Below are 16,119 nucleotides of genomic sequence, written 5' to 3' on the forward strand. Positions count from 1 at the left end.
GAATCCTTGAACCCAAAGAGCCAAAGAGTGGAAATAATAGGAAGTTTATCATAGAAGTTAAAATATCTTTATTGTGATGTGACAGCAGATGAAGTATATAAAATAGGATTATATCTGTAATCAGTGTACATAAGATTTTGCAATACACTCTTGACTTGGTACTGAAATATGCTTAGTTCTTGTTTAAGTGAGTAGTTCAGTTATTTTACTGTTAGATTATCATCAAATTGATCTGTCTCTATCTGACTTACATCATTAATTAATACAAGGGTAGGTACTAATTAGACATTACTGTAATTATATATACTTTTATTGGGGGATAGCGCGAACGCAGTCCCCCGCTACCAAAAATTTCGCACCCGAGTTGACCACATTTGGGTCAATCGCAAGGGTCAGCACCACCGGAGTGCAATGGTGAGCCTCGCCTTGGGGGAACCACCTTCGTGATCATGGTGTCCCCTGTGCCAGGTAAGTATGCTCTTGCCACACACCACAGCACCCAAGCTCAGATGCACTGAGTATATATCTTCAGAGAAGAAAGTTTTTATGCAATAATATGTTTATATTCATTTAATAATTGTGATGCTAAAATCAATTTACAATCTCATAAACATATTTTATGTGAATAATTATAAATTAAATTTTTTTAAAGTATTGATCATTTACTTGTTTTATAGGTACTGTAGCTCCTATAATAAAGACACTGGGATGAATTTCTTGTCTAAAATAGCCAAACCTAACCAAGTAATAGTGTAAATAAAACACATTTGTAGAAAAAAATCAGCCAACTTAATAGAAATGAAATAACCAGTTGTAAAATAAGGTACGTCCCAGTCTCTGCCCAACTCCCAGGGGAAGAAGACCTGCCAGCTCGGCTTTCACCAAAAGCTACTGCTAACCGACTTTCTTGGCTGGCTGAAATTTTCAGCTCAGCTCCTTGCTTTCCAAGATCTACTGCTAACTGACTTTCTTGGCAAGCTGAAATTTTCAGCTCGGCTCTCAGTGTTCCGAGATCTACTGCTAACCAACTTTCTTGGCTGGCTGAAATTTTCAACTCTGCTCCCAGCTTTCTGAGATCTACTGCTACCCAACTTTCTTGGTTGGCTGAAATTTTCAGCCCGGCTCCTTGCTTTCCAAGATTTACTGCTAACTGACTTTCTTGGCAAGCTGAAATTTTCAGCTCGGCTCTCAGTGTTCCGAGATCTACTGCTAACTGACTTTCTTGGCTGGCTGAAATTTTCAACTCGGCTCCCAGCTTTCCGAGATCTACTGCTACCCAACTTTCTTGGTTGGCTGAAATCTTTAGCTTAGCTCCTGTGAAGGAAGGACCAACCAGCTCTTCTCTCGCCAAGCATTACTGCACACCCAGTTGGCTAGCTGAAAATTTCAGCTTAGCCGAGTTTTGCAGCTTGTAGTCCAGTCCCCTGGCTGTTTGAAATTTTCAGTTTGGCCCTCGACTGTTGACTCTCAGTGAGCGCTTACAGCCACACTTATATTTGCCAAATCATCTATAAGCCAACAGACATCCCTTGCCAGGACATCTGCCCCGAGGATAGGAAGCCTTGCAAGGATTATTTCAGCTACCATAATGCAAGAGACTGGATTTCTCCATGTGAAGTTCAACCTGGACATTGATATGGCCACGATGCCAAGGATCACAAGAGCTGGTGCAGGTGCAACAACTGGACCTTGTACCATGATGGCCTGTACCTCAACATCACAGGAAGACCAAGAGAACCACCTCTTCATAAAAGTAGAAAACTGAAGATGAGGAGGTTTGAAACTAACTCATCAACCACCTTTCCAGCCCTTCCTTCTCTGGCTACCACTGCTCCTGCACAGGCTGTTGCACCCCTACCTCCCACCAAGAAGAAAAAGGGCAAGCTTTCAAAGGCTTCCACTGCCTCCAGCCAAGCCCTGTCTGCCCAGGTCCATCCTGCTTCCAGCCATGTCCCACCCTCTTTGGACCCACCTGCCAAAAGATCAATATCTGCCGAGCTCCCTGCTGCCATCAGCCAAGTCCTACCTTTGCAGGAATCACCTGCCTCTACCCAAATCCTGGCCTCTTTGGACCCACATGCCTCAAGTCCTACACCTTCTTCCTCAGAACCTGTCCTATCAATGTCGTCCAGCCCATCTCCACTGCTATGTAGATGGGGGAATCTTCTTTTGAATTCTTCAATTCTGAAGGAAGTCACCACCGAGACTGCAATTGTATGGACTGTCTCACCCAGCTACTAAAAGAAGCCGTTGCTACGATCTCCAGCTCTTCTTCATCATCCTCACCTGTAACAGAGAAGAAATCTCAAGACCCTCTGCCAAAATTCAAGTTCCTTCCCACCAAAAACACCTCTGTATGCTGCATTAGCTGCCCTTGCAACTGCAAATACAAGCATCAAGAGCTCAGTTGGACCAAACTGTAAGGGGAACTTATCACCTCCAAGGATCAAGAAAGTGCCAACCTCTTTCAGACAGAATCCTCCTTGGTGCTCCTGGATCCAGCTGAGAAGCAAAAGAAAGCAATGATCTCAAGATATCCAGCCACCATGCCTAGATGATGATGTGGACTTTGCCGCAAAGAAGTCAGGGGATAACAGGACGGGAATAGTGGCAGTTGGGTCTGAGGATGACAGGGCTTGATAGGTGGCAGGGGGCTTTTGAGAGGGTAGGTTTGAGGTTGGCAGTGATCAACAGGCAGTGTTACTGAATAGCATACAGTTCCTTAAAGGGCTATAGAAAACATAAAGGATGTCAATATGTGTAGTTTTCTTATTAAGTTTTCCAAACAATACCCATATAACTATTGTTGCTCATGTGAAAGTACAAAAATATCCTCGAAATAATGACCCATGGGGTTTGCGAGCACAGCTCAACATGTACTGCTTGCCAGAACATAGGAGTAGTGATAATGTATTTTTTTTTTTTTGCTAGCAAAGTGAGCCACGATGTGGCAAAATCCATTAGAAGTTTTAAAGAATATCCCCACAATAATGACTCATGGGGATTGCGAGCACAGCTCAACATGTACCGCTTACCAGAACATAGGAACAGTGATGTAATGTTCAGTTTGCAAGGGCAGCGAGCCACGTCATAGCAAAAACCATTAGAACTGTAGCCGAGATCAAGGCCCGATTATGTTCAGTATTGTCAACTCACGTTATCACCCACCCTGGAAATTTCCAATGTCCATCGCAGGTGTACTACCCATTACTTTCTGATGAGTATTGACTAGTTATACCCTAATTTTTTATCCATTTACGTTCCTTTACACTACTTATTTCCTTTACGCTTTACAGGCACACCCATCAACAGGTGGTGGGTGGATCTTGAGCAGGCAAGTCTGAGGTTAGTAGGGCTGGCCAGGGAGCAGGCAGGGTCTTACTGGTGGCAGAAGGCAGGTCCTGAGGTAAGTTTTTGTTGGTGGTAGGCGGCCTTTGGAGGACTTGTCCTTCTTCTTCCTTGTGGCAGGTCAGCAGAAGCCTGTTCTGGAACAGTGGCAATTGTAGAAGGCAGGGCAGGAATGGTGGGTGTTGAAAGTGTCATCTTCAGCTTTCTATTCTTGTACATATGTGGTTTCCTCGGTGTACCAGTGATGCTCTTGTACAAGGTGTTGTAAAAGTTATGTGCCCTCACAGTGTCATGATGCAAGTTGTAGTTGTCACACCTGCACCAGATCTTGTTGGTATATAGCATCCTTATCAATATCAACCTGTAAGTTGAACCTGACATTGAGGAAACCGTGATCTTTGTCTTCGTAGTAACACCAGCATTCCTTGCACGGCACTCTGTCCTTGTGGGCTTATAGATGATCTTACAAAAGAAAGTAGGGCTGTAGGCACTCATAGAGAGTCAACAGACGAAGGCTTTGCTGAAAATTTCAGCCAGCTAGGAGTTTGAACTTTGAGCTGCAAATCTCAGCTTAGCTGAAAATTTCAGCTAGCCAGTTGGATGTGCAATAATTCTTGCCGAGAGGAGAGCTGATTGATCCTTCCTTCACAGGAGCTGAGCTGCGACTGGCTGGCTGATTAATTGTCCGCCTTGGCATCCATGTCCACATCAACATCCAAGTTGAACTTGACATGGAGAAACCATAGTCTCTGGAATTGTAGTAGCTGGAACAATCTTTGCATGGTTTTTTATCCCTGTGGCAAAAGTCCTAGCTAGGGATGTAGATGGACTTGCTGATTGGTTCTTCCTTCACAGGAGCTGAGCTGCAGCTAAATAATTGGTTCTTCAGAACTTCTTCACTTTAATTAAGACTGAAAGTATGATATATAACGTAAAGAATTAGAGGTGGCACCCAACCAAGGATTTCACTCAAATGAGCAGTCTTGCTGCTCTGTGATTGTTTTAGATTGTGTAAAGATAGCGATGGCCTTAAGCTGGCGAGAATTCGTGCTCCTGAACAGTTTGAGTGTGTAAGAAATTTCCATTTAATGTATGAAGAGGATTAAGATGCTCTCTTGCTGGTATAAGGTCAGATCAGTCTAAAACAGGAGAATCTAAAGCTATTATGCCCTACTATCAACAAGGACTCTGGCAAATTAGAGATAGAGTTTCATTGGTGATAAAGAATCAGTCTTGACTTAAGTTTGGTGTGCCAAATTTCTTAACTTGTATCTCTCTCAAACAAAAATTAAAGGATGAAACCCATGGGATATAAAATAACTAATTTATAATGATCCATTGAACTCAATTTTCATTGTGAATATGAAATATTTAAGGTTTCATTAACAAACATCAATTCTAAAATATACACAAAATTTCAGAATTTATTACATACAAACTAATAAAAGGGCAAATTTACTCAGTTCACCTCACCTTGGATGCTGTGGTGTGTGGCAAGAGCATACTTACCTGGCACAGGGGACACCATGATCACGAAGGTGGTTCCCCCAAGGCGAGGCTCACCATTGCACTCCGGTGGTGCTGACCCTTGCGATTGACCCAAATGTGGTCAACTCGGGTGCGAAATTTTTGGTAGCGGGGGACTGCGTTCGCGCTATCCCCCAATAAAAATATGAATCATTGATAGTTGTGTTAACAAAAGTTTCGATTATTAGAAACTCCGTAGGTATTGAGAGGAAAGTGTATTTAAGGCATCTAAAGGCTGGTGCCTCTTGGAATGAGTAATAGAGTATTAACTTAAGGTGACCAAAATGTTTCAAAGCCTTGGCCCTAACTTACCAAGTGACTAAGTTGACTTTGAAGATTCTGGCAAAACTGAACTAGAGAAGGCAACCCTTATACTTTGAAATATGAGAGCCTCTTACAATCCTTTGTTTCTGTCAAGAGTAGAGAAACGTATGTACCAAAATATAAAAAATTCTTCATTTAGAGAATTTAATGACAATTTCTAGCTATTAGGAGTTCATAAATCCTTATATTTGATTGCCACCCATCGAGATACTACCGCTAGAGAGTTATTGGGTCCTCTGATTGGCCAAACAGTATGACATTGTATCCCTCTCTCTGGTTACAGCTAATTTTTCCTTTGGCTACACATACATTGAATAGTCTGGCATATTTTTTCCACATTCTCTTCTGTTCTCATACAACACAAACTGAGATTACCAAACAATTCTTCTTCATCCAAGGGTTTAACTACTGCACTGTAATTGTTCAGTGGCCACTTTCCTCTTGGTAATGGTAGAAGACACTCTTTAGCCATGGTAAGCGGCTCTTCTAGGAGAAGGACACTCTAAAATCAAACCATTGTTCTCTTGTATTGAGTAGTGCCATAGCCTCTGCACCATGGTTTACAGCATCAGTGAGATAGAATGGCACACATTGCTCAGAGGAGAAAATTGGAAAGCAGGTACAGTCACTTGAGATTTTTCTATACATTGAAAGAGTGAAGATCTGCCTTGTTAGTTATCTAGGCCTTACTGTTGAACCTTTACATCATCCTTAAGTTGTCTTTTATCATGTTCTTGAAAACCGTGGGAGTTTCGGAATGGTAAATGAGTACGGCTTTGATGCCTCAAGTCCTGGGCACTTGTATTCTCACACATATGACAGCTGTATTTAGGCAAGGCTTTTTCATCTTGGGTGATGCAATTCCTCCGTTGCATTTTCTTTTGAAATATGAGTTTCATTGCAGGGGAAAACTTGTTGGGGACAAATATCCATATACATTAAGCTTTTAAATTCCTCAACATAATTTTCAGCAACAGCATTCCCTTCCTCACAACACTGAATGCCACTTCTCTTTTTTAGATTTATCAAATGAACCTTGCCTAGCCCTAGAAATTTTACTAGAATTGGCATCCTCATTTTTTCCTGAGATGTTTTTAGCACCAACGTATCCCTGCGTGTTGTAAGAGGCGACTAAAGGGGACGGGGTGAGGGGACTGGGAACCCCCTCTCCTGTATTTTATATTCCTTTGAGATATCAAACAGGTGGAGCTTGGTGAGAGTGATTGCTCCCATGCACCCTAGTTTTGGGGTGTCTGAATGTGTGTGGATGTAGTACAATAGAGTGTAAAAGATGTGAGATTGGGAGTATGTTTAGGAATAGAAGGATGGATATATTGGCTTTGTGTGAGACAAAGATAAAAGGGAAGGGTGAAGTGATGTTTGGTGAAGTGACTGGTATAGTACCTGGGATTTAAAGGGGAAGAGCAAGCAAGGGTATTGCTTTATTGCTGAGTGAATGCATGACAGTTAAAGTAGTGGGATGGAAGCCAATATCATCTAGGTTAATGTGGGTAAGGGTTAGGCTGGGTAGGAAATGTTGGGCTTTTGTTAGTGCGTAAGGACCAGGTTGTGAGAAAAGTGAAGAATGGAATGAATTCACTAGATGTGTAGGACGACTGGGTAGAAGGAATTGTAGTTGTCATGGGTGACTTAAATGCTAGAGTGGGTGCTGGAGAGGTAGGTGTCAATGGGAAGTACTGTATGGCATACCAGGGGAAAATAAGAGTGGTGAGAGACTGATAGGTATGTGTGTTGAGCAAGAGATGGTGATAAGTTCTAGCTTTTTCAAAAAAAAAAGGATAAAAAACAAATATACATGGGTAAGAGTGGCAAATGGAAGAGTGGTAGAAAGGGTATTAATGGATTATGTGTTGATAACTAGAAGAATATTATGGAAGATTCTAAAGACGTGCATGCATTTTTAGGGGTATGGGTAACGGTAGGCTATGTCTGATAATTTTTAGTGGAAGGAAAATTAGTTGTAGCAAAAGAGTGGGGAATATAGTGGGAGGATGTAAAAGGGAGGTAGTGAGGGTTGAAGATTTAATAAAACCTGAGGTAAAAAGTGAATATCGAGAAAGGTTGAAAATAGCATATGACAGAGTGAAAGTGAGAGAAACTGGTAATTGAGAGGAGGAGTGGAAGTTAGTAAAAGAAAATTTTGTTGGGATTGCAAGTTATGTGTGTGGCAAGAGGATTGTTGGAGGCAGCATGAGGAAGGGTATTGAATGGTGGAATGAAGGAATGAAGGTAAAAGTGGAAGAGAAAAAGAGGGCATTTGAAGAATGTTGCAGAGTAATAGTGTAGAAAAGTATGAAACATATAGAGAGAAAAATATGGAGGTAAAATGTAAGGTAGCTTAGGCAAAGAGGGCAACTGACTGGAGGTGGGGTCAGGGATTTGGTCGTTCATATGAAGAGAGTAAGAAGAAGTTTTGGAAAGAAGTGAAGAGAGTAAGGAACAGTAGTTTGAGAATTGAAGAGACAGTGAAAGATAGACATGAAAGGATGTTAAAAGATGGGCGGAATATTTTGAAAGTTTACTAAATGTTGAGGATAATAGGGAGGCAGATATAATTGATGTTGCAGGTGTTGAGGTGCCAGTGATGGGAGATGAGAATGAGAGAGAGATTACAAGAGAGGAAGTGAGGAGAACACTTGATGAAAAGAGAGTAGGAAAAGCACCTGGCATGGAAGGTATGAGGACTGAGATGTTAAAGGAAAGGGGTGTGACTGTACTTGAATGGTTGTTGAGACTGTTTAATGTCTTTTATGTTGTCAACGGTACCAGTAGACTGGGTGTGTACTACTATATAAAGGTAAGAGAGATGTGCATGAGTGTTGTAATTATTTTGTTGAATGTGGTTGGAAAAGTGTATGGTAGAGTACTAATTAATAGGATTAAAAATAAAACAGAGAATACGATCTTAGAAGTACAGAGTGGTTTTAGAAGAGGTACGGGATGTATGAATCAGATTTTTACAGTTAAACAGATATGCGAGAAATATTTAGCAAAAGGATCTGGAGAAAGTGTATAATAGAGTTGATAGGGAAGTGATGTGGAATGTGATGATGTTATATGGAATTGATGGAAGGTTGTTGCAAGCAGTGAAGAGTTTCTACATAGGCAGTAAAGCATGTGTTAGGATAGGAAATGAAGTGAGTGAGTGGTTTCCAGTGAGAGTGGGGCTGAGACAAGGATGTGTGATGTCACCATGGTTGTTCAATTTGTTTGTTGATGGAGTGGTAAGAGAAGTGACTGCTCGAGGAAGTAGATCAGTTTGAGTACTTGGGGTCTGCTGTTGCAGCAAAATGGTGGAGTGGAAGCAGATGTACATCAGAGAGTGAATGAAGGATGCAAAGTGTTGGCGGCAGTGAAGAGAGTGGTAAAGATTAGAGGGTTAGGCAGAAATGTAAAGAGAGTTCTGTATGAGAAAGTGATTGTACCAACTGTGATCCATGGATCGTAGTTGTGGGGAATGAAAGTGACGGAAAGACCGAAATTTAATGTGTTTGAGGTGAAGTGTCTGAGGAGTATGGCTGGCTGGTGTATCTCATCTCGATTTGATAGGGTTAGGAACAAAGTAGTGAGGGTGAGAACGGGTGTAAGAAATGATAGGAGGAAAGATGTGAGAGAGGCAAGAGAGCGTGCTAGAAATAGGAATGAATGGCGAGCAATTGTGATGCAGTTCCGGTAAGCCCTGCTGTGACCATGGAGGTAGCAGTAGGGGATTCAGTGTATGAAACTTCATTTGTGGTGGATAAAGGGGGAGGGTGGGCTTTGGCACCCTGGCAGTATCAGCCAAACTCAGCTGAATACTTGGTCAGGCTGGGAAGAGCGGAGAGAGGAAAGGTCCCCTTTTCTTCCTTTGTTTGATGTTGGCTACCCCCCTAAAATTGGGGGAAGTGCCTTGGTAAATAGATTTTCACTGATGTCTTAATGTATTTGCTTCATCTTTATACATGTGATTGTCTCTGACGTGCTATCATCTACCTGCTGTTTTACATTTATTCATATCATTGACACCATATTTCCTCAAGGATTTTACTTTTTGCTTAGATATGACACTCGGTATATCATACTCTGGTATATCGGTCACATGGACACTTCTTTTTGCCTTTTTAATTATCTCTTTAGTACCATAGTGGTTCTCGAAACCTACCTTTATGCTTTATCACTGCCACTACAAATCTTGTAGAAGCCATTGTGTATGGATAAATACTGAAGGCACACTTGCATGATTTCATCTTCAATCGTCTTCTTACCATTATGGCTAAAATACAACATGATTCTAGAAAGGCGTCTTCTGTTTCTTGTTGGCAATTTCAATGCTCACCATAGAGAGCGGTTAAATTCTTTTTCTCATACTGATTGCCATGGCTTAAGAGCTTTGAGCTTTGTCTCTGAATCAGGCTGTGAGCAAATTGTAGTTGAAGAATCTACTCGCAGGTGTGATAACTGCTTGGACCTAATTTACACTGACTCCACTAGTGTTATAAGTAAGGTTGGTTCTCCTGTTGGGATGTCTGATTATGTTAGTAATTAAGATTGAGCAGCCTGTCCCTGATGAGTAATACTCATGCAAGGTATTAATAAAGTCTCAATCAGACTGGAATGGCATTTTGAGTGATCTTTTGCATTTTAATTAGTCACAGTCATTTAAAATTGTTGAGTTGGTTGTTCTCCTGATTGAGAATCTGGTCAACATAACGGATAGGCGTAACCCTTCTCGTGTGCTGAGGAATCGAGTGAAGGACAAACCATGGTTCAATGGTGATTGTAGTTGAGTTTATTTGGAGAAGCAAGAGGCCCATCTTCCTTGGAAGGGATACAGATTAGATTTGACTTGGAATAACTATACTCAGCTAAGAGGTTTTGCTCAGAAAGTTTATGCTTCAACTGAAAATTAATACAAGTTAACCATAAAAAAAAACCTTTCTGGCACAACCCAAGAACAGAAAGTGGTGGTTACCCTTAAATCTGCACTCTTTGATGTAGACGTAAAAGTTTCTCCTTTGCTTAAACCAGATGGCTCTGTCACTGTGTCCAAAGGAAAAGGCAACTTACAAGTTTAGCTTTTTGGTCCTGTGAAATTAAAATGCTCTTGATGGACCTTGTTGCTTATGAGGTGTAGACCTAAATGGTATTTTTCCTTTGGTTTTTATAAAGAGTACTGATTTCTTAGCTCCTATGTTGTCTGTTATTTTCTGCAATTAGCAAGAAGAGGTTCTTTTTGCACTTGTTGGAGAGTTGGTAATGTTACTCTATTTAAGGACTTGTGTTTGTGGTAGCTGTAGTGCTGCTAATTACTACTCAATTTCCATAACTCCCATATTATCTAAAGTTTTTGAATGGCTTTTTGCAAAATGTTTAAATTGATATGTTGAAGGTTCTCTAATTTGTAATTTGGCGTCTGCGAAGGCCTTTGCGGGCATATGAGGCCCTTCTTAAAATTTCCAGTGCTCTATGAAAATCCCCGTCAGACAGTTTGTATGGTTGTCCTTGATTTTAGTGCTACCTTTGGCCATGTTGATGATAAGGCCCTTGTTTTCAAATTTAAAGGCCGTTAATGAATGGCAGAGGTAAGGGGCAGTGACATTGTCGTAGCTAGCAGGACAATGCCTTAAAGATTGACCCTATATACATATGATAAGCCCCTCTCCACCCAAGCTAGGACCAGAGAGGGCCCAGCAATGGCTGCTGATGTCAGCAGGTGACCTGTAGGCTCCCCTAAACCCCCCCCCCCATCCTTAGCTCACAAGGATGGTGAAATTGCAGGCACTACAAGAAATTATTAAGCTCGAGCGGGCCTTGAACTCCAGTCCAGCACATCGGCAGCCAGGAACGTTTCCAATAGGCCACCTTTTCTTAGCATCATTATTGAATTTTTAAGTAATAGATTGCAAAGAGTTTTTGTTGATAGGAATGTGATATCTGGTGTTCCTCAAGGTAGTGTTCTTGACCCATTACTTTTCATACTACTGTATATACAATTTGGTTTGGCCTAGAAAACAGGCTTGTTGTATATGCAGATGATGCTACTCTCTTTGCATCAATTCCATCTCCTGATTATGGATCTGGGGTTGCTGAATTCCTTAATAGAGATCTAGCTAAGTTTACTGCATGGTGTAAATTATGGAGCATGAAGTTGAATCCTAACAAATTTCAAAGTATGATTGCAAGTAGATCAAGAACAGTGGCTCCTCAACATCCAGATCTCACCATTGATAATGATTCTTTAACTCTGCATGTGTCTTTTAAAATTTTAGGTATGATTCTTCATTGCAAATTTACTTAACATATTTAGTTTGTTTCTTCTTCAAGTGTACAAAAAAATTGGTTGCTTGAGAACGTCTTAAGATTTTCAGGGATCAAGCTATTGTGAAGAAATGTATTAATTCTTTCGTTATATCTTGTTTCAAGTATTGTTCTCTTGTCTGGTCTTCAGCTGATGAATTTCATCATAATTTGTTGGATAAAAACTTGCAGTCAATCAAATTTCTTATTCCTGATCTAGTTATTAATCTCTGGTATCGTCATTTAGTTAGTCCTTTATGCATGTTGCGAGGATTATTCATAATTCTGATCATCCTTTGCTCAGATCTTCACAGACTAATCATCATTTACGTAATCCTATGCAATTAATTTGCAAGTCATGCATTCTCTATCATAGGGCTCAAAATTACACAGTATTACAGAAGTTTTATTCCAGCTGTGACCAGATTGTGGAATGATCTTCCTAACTGAGGAGTTAAATCGTCAGCAAATTTTATGTTGACCAGGCTGTCATAAGTCTCTCTTCATAGTTTATACTGTATATTACATCTATTTTAATGTTCCTATCCTATCCCAAGATATTTCATATTCGTTACTTCCTATGTAGTTTATGTATTTCCTTTCCTCACTGGGCTATTTTTCCCTGCTGAAGCCTTAGGGCTTATAGCATTCAGCTTTTCCAAGTAGGGTTGTAGCTTAGCTAGTAATAATAATAATAATGATAATAATAAAGATATTAGGGAAATCGTTTGCACACTTATAGTCAATAATATGGAATCATTTACAGATTTTATTTAATAATGATTGGACTAGTATAATTGATAGGCAATTATTTCAATCTCAATTTCCTTCATTTTTATGCTGCCACAAACTGAAAAACATCTGATATTTGCATTCCCAGCATATAGTGAGTTTATTTTTAAATAGTTTATCAAGACCCCATGAGTCATATCTAGGACTATCATTGGCAGAATTTGTTTTTATACATACTTAAATTTGGGGTAGAGGGAATGTACAAAAACTGGTATACAATTTCATAATTTAAAGTTCCTCCAAGTTTAAAGGTTTAAAGGTCACTCATGAATGGTAGAGGCAAGGAACAGTGACATTGCCATATCAAGCAGGACAAAGCCGTAGAGACTGACCTTATATACATATGAAGCCCCCTCACCACCCAAGCTAGGACCAAGGAGGGCCAGGCAATGGCTGCTGATGGCTCAGCAGATAGACCTATGGGCTCCCCCAAACCCCCCATCCTTAGCTCACAAGGTTGCAAAGGAACTAACAAGTATGAGTGGAACTCGAACCCCAATCTGGCGATCACCAGTCAGGGACGGGTATGCGACGTCATAGCTAGGTCCAAAATAGCTAGTACATTTAAGCTAGTGTGACAAAATGGCTAGTTCCATAATAGCTAGTACCAAAATTGCTATTGTGATAAAATAGCTAGTAGTACGTTTAAGCTGATACAAAAACAGCTGTTAACCAAAAGAGCTAGTATCAAGAAAATGTAGTGTTGTTTCTACTTGAACGTATTAACGTAGACATAAGGTTGAAAGCCATTTCCTGAACCTATATGAATTTGCAAATTATGGTTCCCATAAGCGGAAATGCAGAACTCCTCTTAGTGAGTGGTGTAACAAGTAATTCAAAGTGAATAAACGGATTTTGAGCAAAGCAAAAAATCTATTTTTGAGTGATATGGCCATGTCGTCCTGATGGAAGGTTCCTTAAAGGCAGCTTTCTAAGGGATATTTGGCTACAGTGATACTCCCAGAGAATTAACCACAGGTTTCCAGAATTCCAACTCCTGGCCCGAGTATCCCTAATATAACTTTTAAGGATATTGCATAATATCAGGGGACGTATTTCTTGATACGACACATGGCAATCTTCATACCAAGTAGAGTTTACGCTTTGAAGGGAAGAGTGGCGAGTTTGAAGGGGAGCCGTTATCAAGGTTACCCAGTGGATCCCCTCCCAGTACTGTTACGGCGTACTATTCCTTGTTGCAATTAAGCATGGATAGCCGCAGATAGAGTAGTTTCGGGTGGGGACTTTTTGTTACATAGTTGTATACTTCTTTTTTTTTTTTAAAGGAGGGAGAGTCCATCAGGACGACATGGCTGAGGCCAAAAATAGATTTTTCGCTTTGCTCAAAATCTGCTTTTTGGGCTCAGCCATGTCGTCCTGATGGAAGTTTACCAGAGAATTACTTGAAAGTACTATATCTGTGGGTTTGTATAAGTGCCTTTACTTTGACTGAGTTCCTTATATGGTCTCCCAGACCTAATATATATGACATTACCGTTATTTGTCATATCCAGTAAGTTTAGAACTAACTTAGGGCTTCCTGCCCCCTGCAGGGAAATTGTCGATATCGACTATAAGGCGTCAAAGTTTGTATTTCGTAGGAACAAAGTGGAACTTTTTAGAGATTACCAGGTTGTTCTTACAGAGGTTATACTGTCAAGTATGTTATTTTTAGGAAAAATAAAAGGCTCTGTATCATCTATTCGATTTCATGCAGGGCGAATAAGACGCGGACACATTTTTATGTACAGTGAACCCTCGCTACTTCGCGGTTCGACCATCGCGGATTCACCACTTCGCGGATTTTTTCCATAACCCATATATATACAGTAATATATATATATATATATATATATATATATATATATATATATATATATATATATATATATGTATGCATGTATTTATGTATATATGTATGCATGTATATATGTAGGTATGTATATGTGTATACATATATATATATATATATATATATATATATATATATATATATATATATATATACACACACACACACACACACACACACATATATATATATATATATATATATATATATATATATATATATCTAAAGTAGGAAGATGTGATGTAGTTCTAAGGGAAAAGTATGGGAAATATGTCTGGGTAATAAGCAAAGCTCTACCTCCAGTTTGTTTCTTCATTATGATCAGAGATAAATGTAAATACAACATTGGTTGCCAATTTTTATCGTGCTTTTTAGCGTGTTTAGGAAACGCATGATATAAAATTGCCTTTAATATTTGTGCCTGTTTTAGTTTAGGGTACTGTAGTACATGCATTAAGTGTTCTGTACTATAAAGGGTAGTTTGTTAACAGTACTACGTACAAGGGAAGGTTTTAAAAGTCTGAATATACATGTTGAATAAAGAGGTAAATATGGTGTCACTACTTCGCGGATTTTCACCTATCGCGGCCGCGACTGGAACCTATCTACCGCGATAAACGAGGGTTCACTGTACAGTATTTTATTTGTATAGGCAAATATAAAAATACAACAACAAATGTCTCATAAATGAATCCTTTTGACAGACATTTCAACATCTTCGGGTATATATATTTTTAACCTGTAAGGGAAGAAATACATATATTATGGATCAGTCATAGGTGCCACTCACTATTGTGAAATTATTTGATTAATTTCACTTAGATGTTGGATATGTTTCAACACTGTGTACGAATGTTCACACGACACTGGTGTTACTGGTTAGATTCTACACCTATATAGAACAGTCTGAGAATCACCATAGTGATTTTCATTTAAAGGTATTACACTCAAAGATGCTAATACCTGTTCACCCAGTCCACTGTTCATCGCAGCACTAGACGACAGGTTTTCAAACACTACCTGCCGCCACCACAAAGAGTTTTATTTCATGCACTTGCTTCACGTAATGTTTATAGAAGACTCTAGAAGATTTCCACCCAGTATATGAGCAGAGTCTATCAAAGTCCATATGTTGAAAGAAGTTCAACGAGGAAGCAACTTTTCTAGGATTGTGACCTGCGAGTGTACTGTCAGGATCCGCTCTGTGAATAAAGTAGGTGAGTTTCGCCCTCGGTTGTTTTAGGGATAAGTTTGATTCTAAGGTTTCTCCTAGGAAGAGCTGTCCCTCCTGGAAGTCTGAAGTTCTTCGAAGATAGACCTTAAGACACTCTACTGGACATAGACATCTTCCTTCAGAGGGCAGATTCTCCAAGGACCCCACCTTTTGGTGGGCAGCTCGTTTTTGGCTTGAAAGGCATGATCGGGAAAGATTCAGTTCTCCCTCTTCTGTGAACTGAATATGACCCTCATTTCTAGATAGGGCCACTATTTCACTAACTCAAGCCCCTGAGGCTATAGTGAACAAGAATATAACTTTCTGTGTTAGATCCTTTAGGGTACAATATTCGTTGTTCAAGTTCAAAACATAGTGCAAGACTTTGTCCAAGGACCATGATATGGGCTTTGGAGGGGTTGCTGGTTTGAGTCTAGCGCATGCTTTCGGAATCTTATTGAAGACTTCGTTTGACAGGTCCACCTGGAAGGTGTAAAGAAGAGGTCTGGTCAAAGCTGACTTACACGTAGTTATTGTGGTGGAAGCCAGGCCTTGTTGATGAAGGTGGATGAAGAAGGAAAGGCAAAAGTCTATCGAGATTTTTGCCGGTCTGTTTGCTTTGACAAAGGAGACCCACTTCTTCCAAGACGATTCATATTGTCTTCTGGTTGACTTTGACTTGTATTCTTCTATAAAGTTGATGTTATCTTTTGAGATCCCGAACCTTTCTTGGCTGCTAAGGCGAGAAAATCATGAGATGTAGGTT

At 40.0% G+C, this 16,119-nt stretch overlaps 2 non-coding genes across 2 annotated transcripts; one reads left to right on the forward strand and one right to left on the reverse strand.

Annotated features, from left to right (window-relative positions):
- Nucleotides 1-313: 313 nt before the first annotated feature.
- Nucleotides 314-476, reverse strand: LOC137659343 (U1 spliceosomal RNA). Its single transcript, XR_011047477.1, has one exon. It is a non-coding gene; the product is annotated as a U1 spliceosomal RNA (small nuclear RNA).
- Nucleotides 477-4,849: 4,373 nt separating this feature from the next.
- LOC137659344 (U1 spliceosomal RNA) lies at nt 4,850-5,012 on the forward strand. The gene has a single exon (XR_011047478.1). It is a non-coding gene; the product is annotated as a U1 spliceosomal RNA (small nuclear RNA).
- The last annotated feature ends 11,107 nt before the right edge of the window (nt 5,013-16,119 follow it).

Source organism: Palaemon carinicauda, chromosome 19 (genome assembly GCF_036898095.1).
Source record: "Palaemon carinicauda isolate YSFRI2023 chromosome 19, ASM3689809v2, whole genome shotgun sequence".
Classification (NCBI taxonomy): Eukaryota; Metazoa; Arthropoda; class Malacostraca; order Decapoda; family Palaemonidae; genus Palaemon; species Palaemon carinicauda.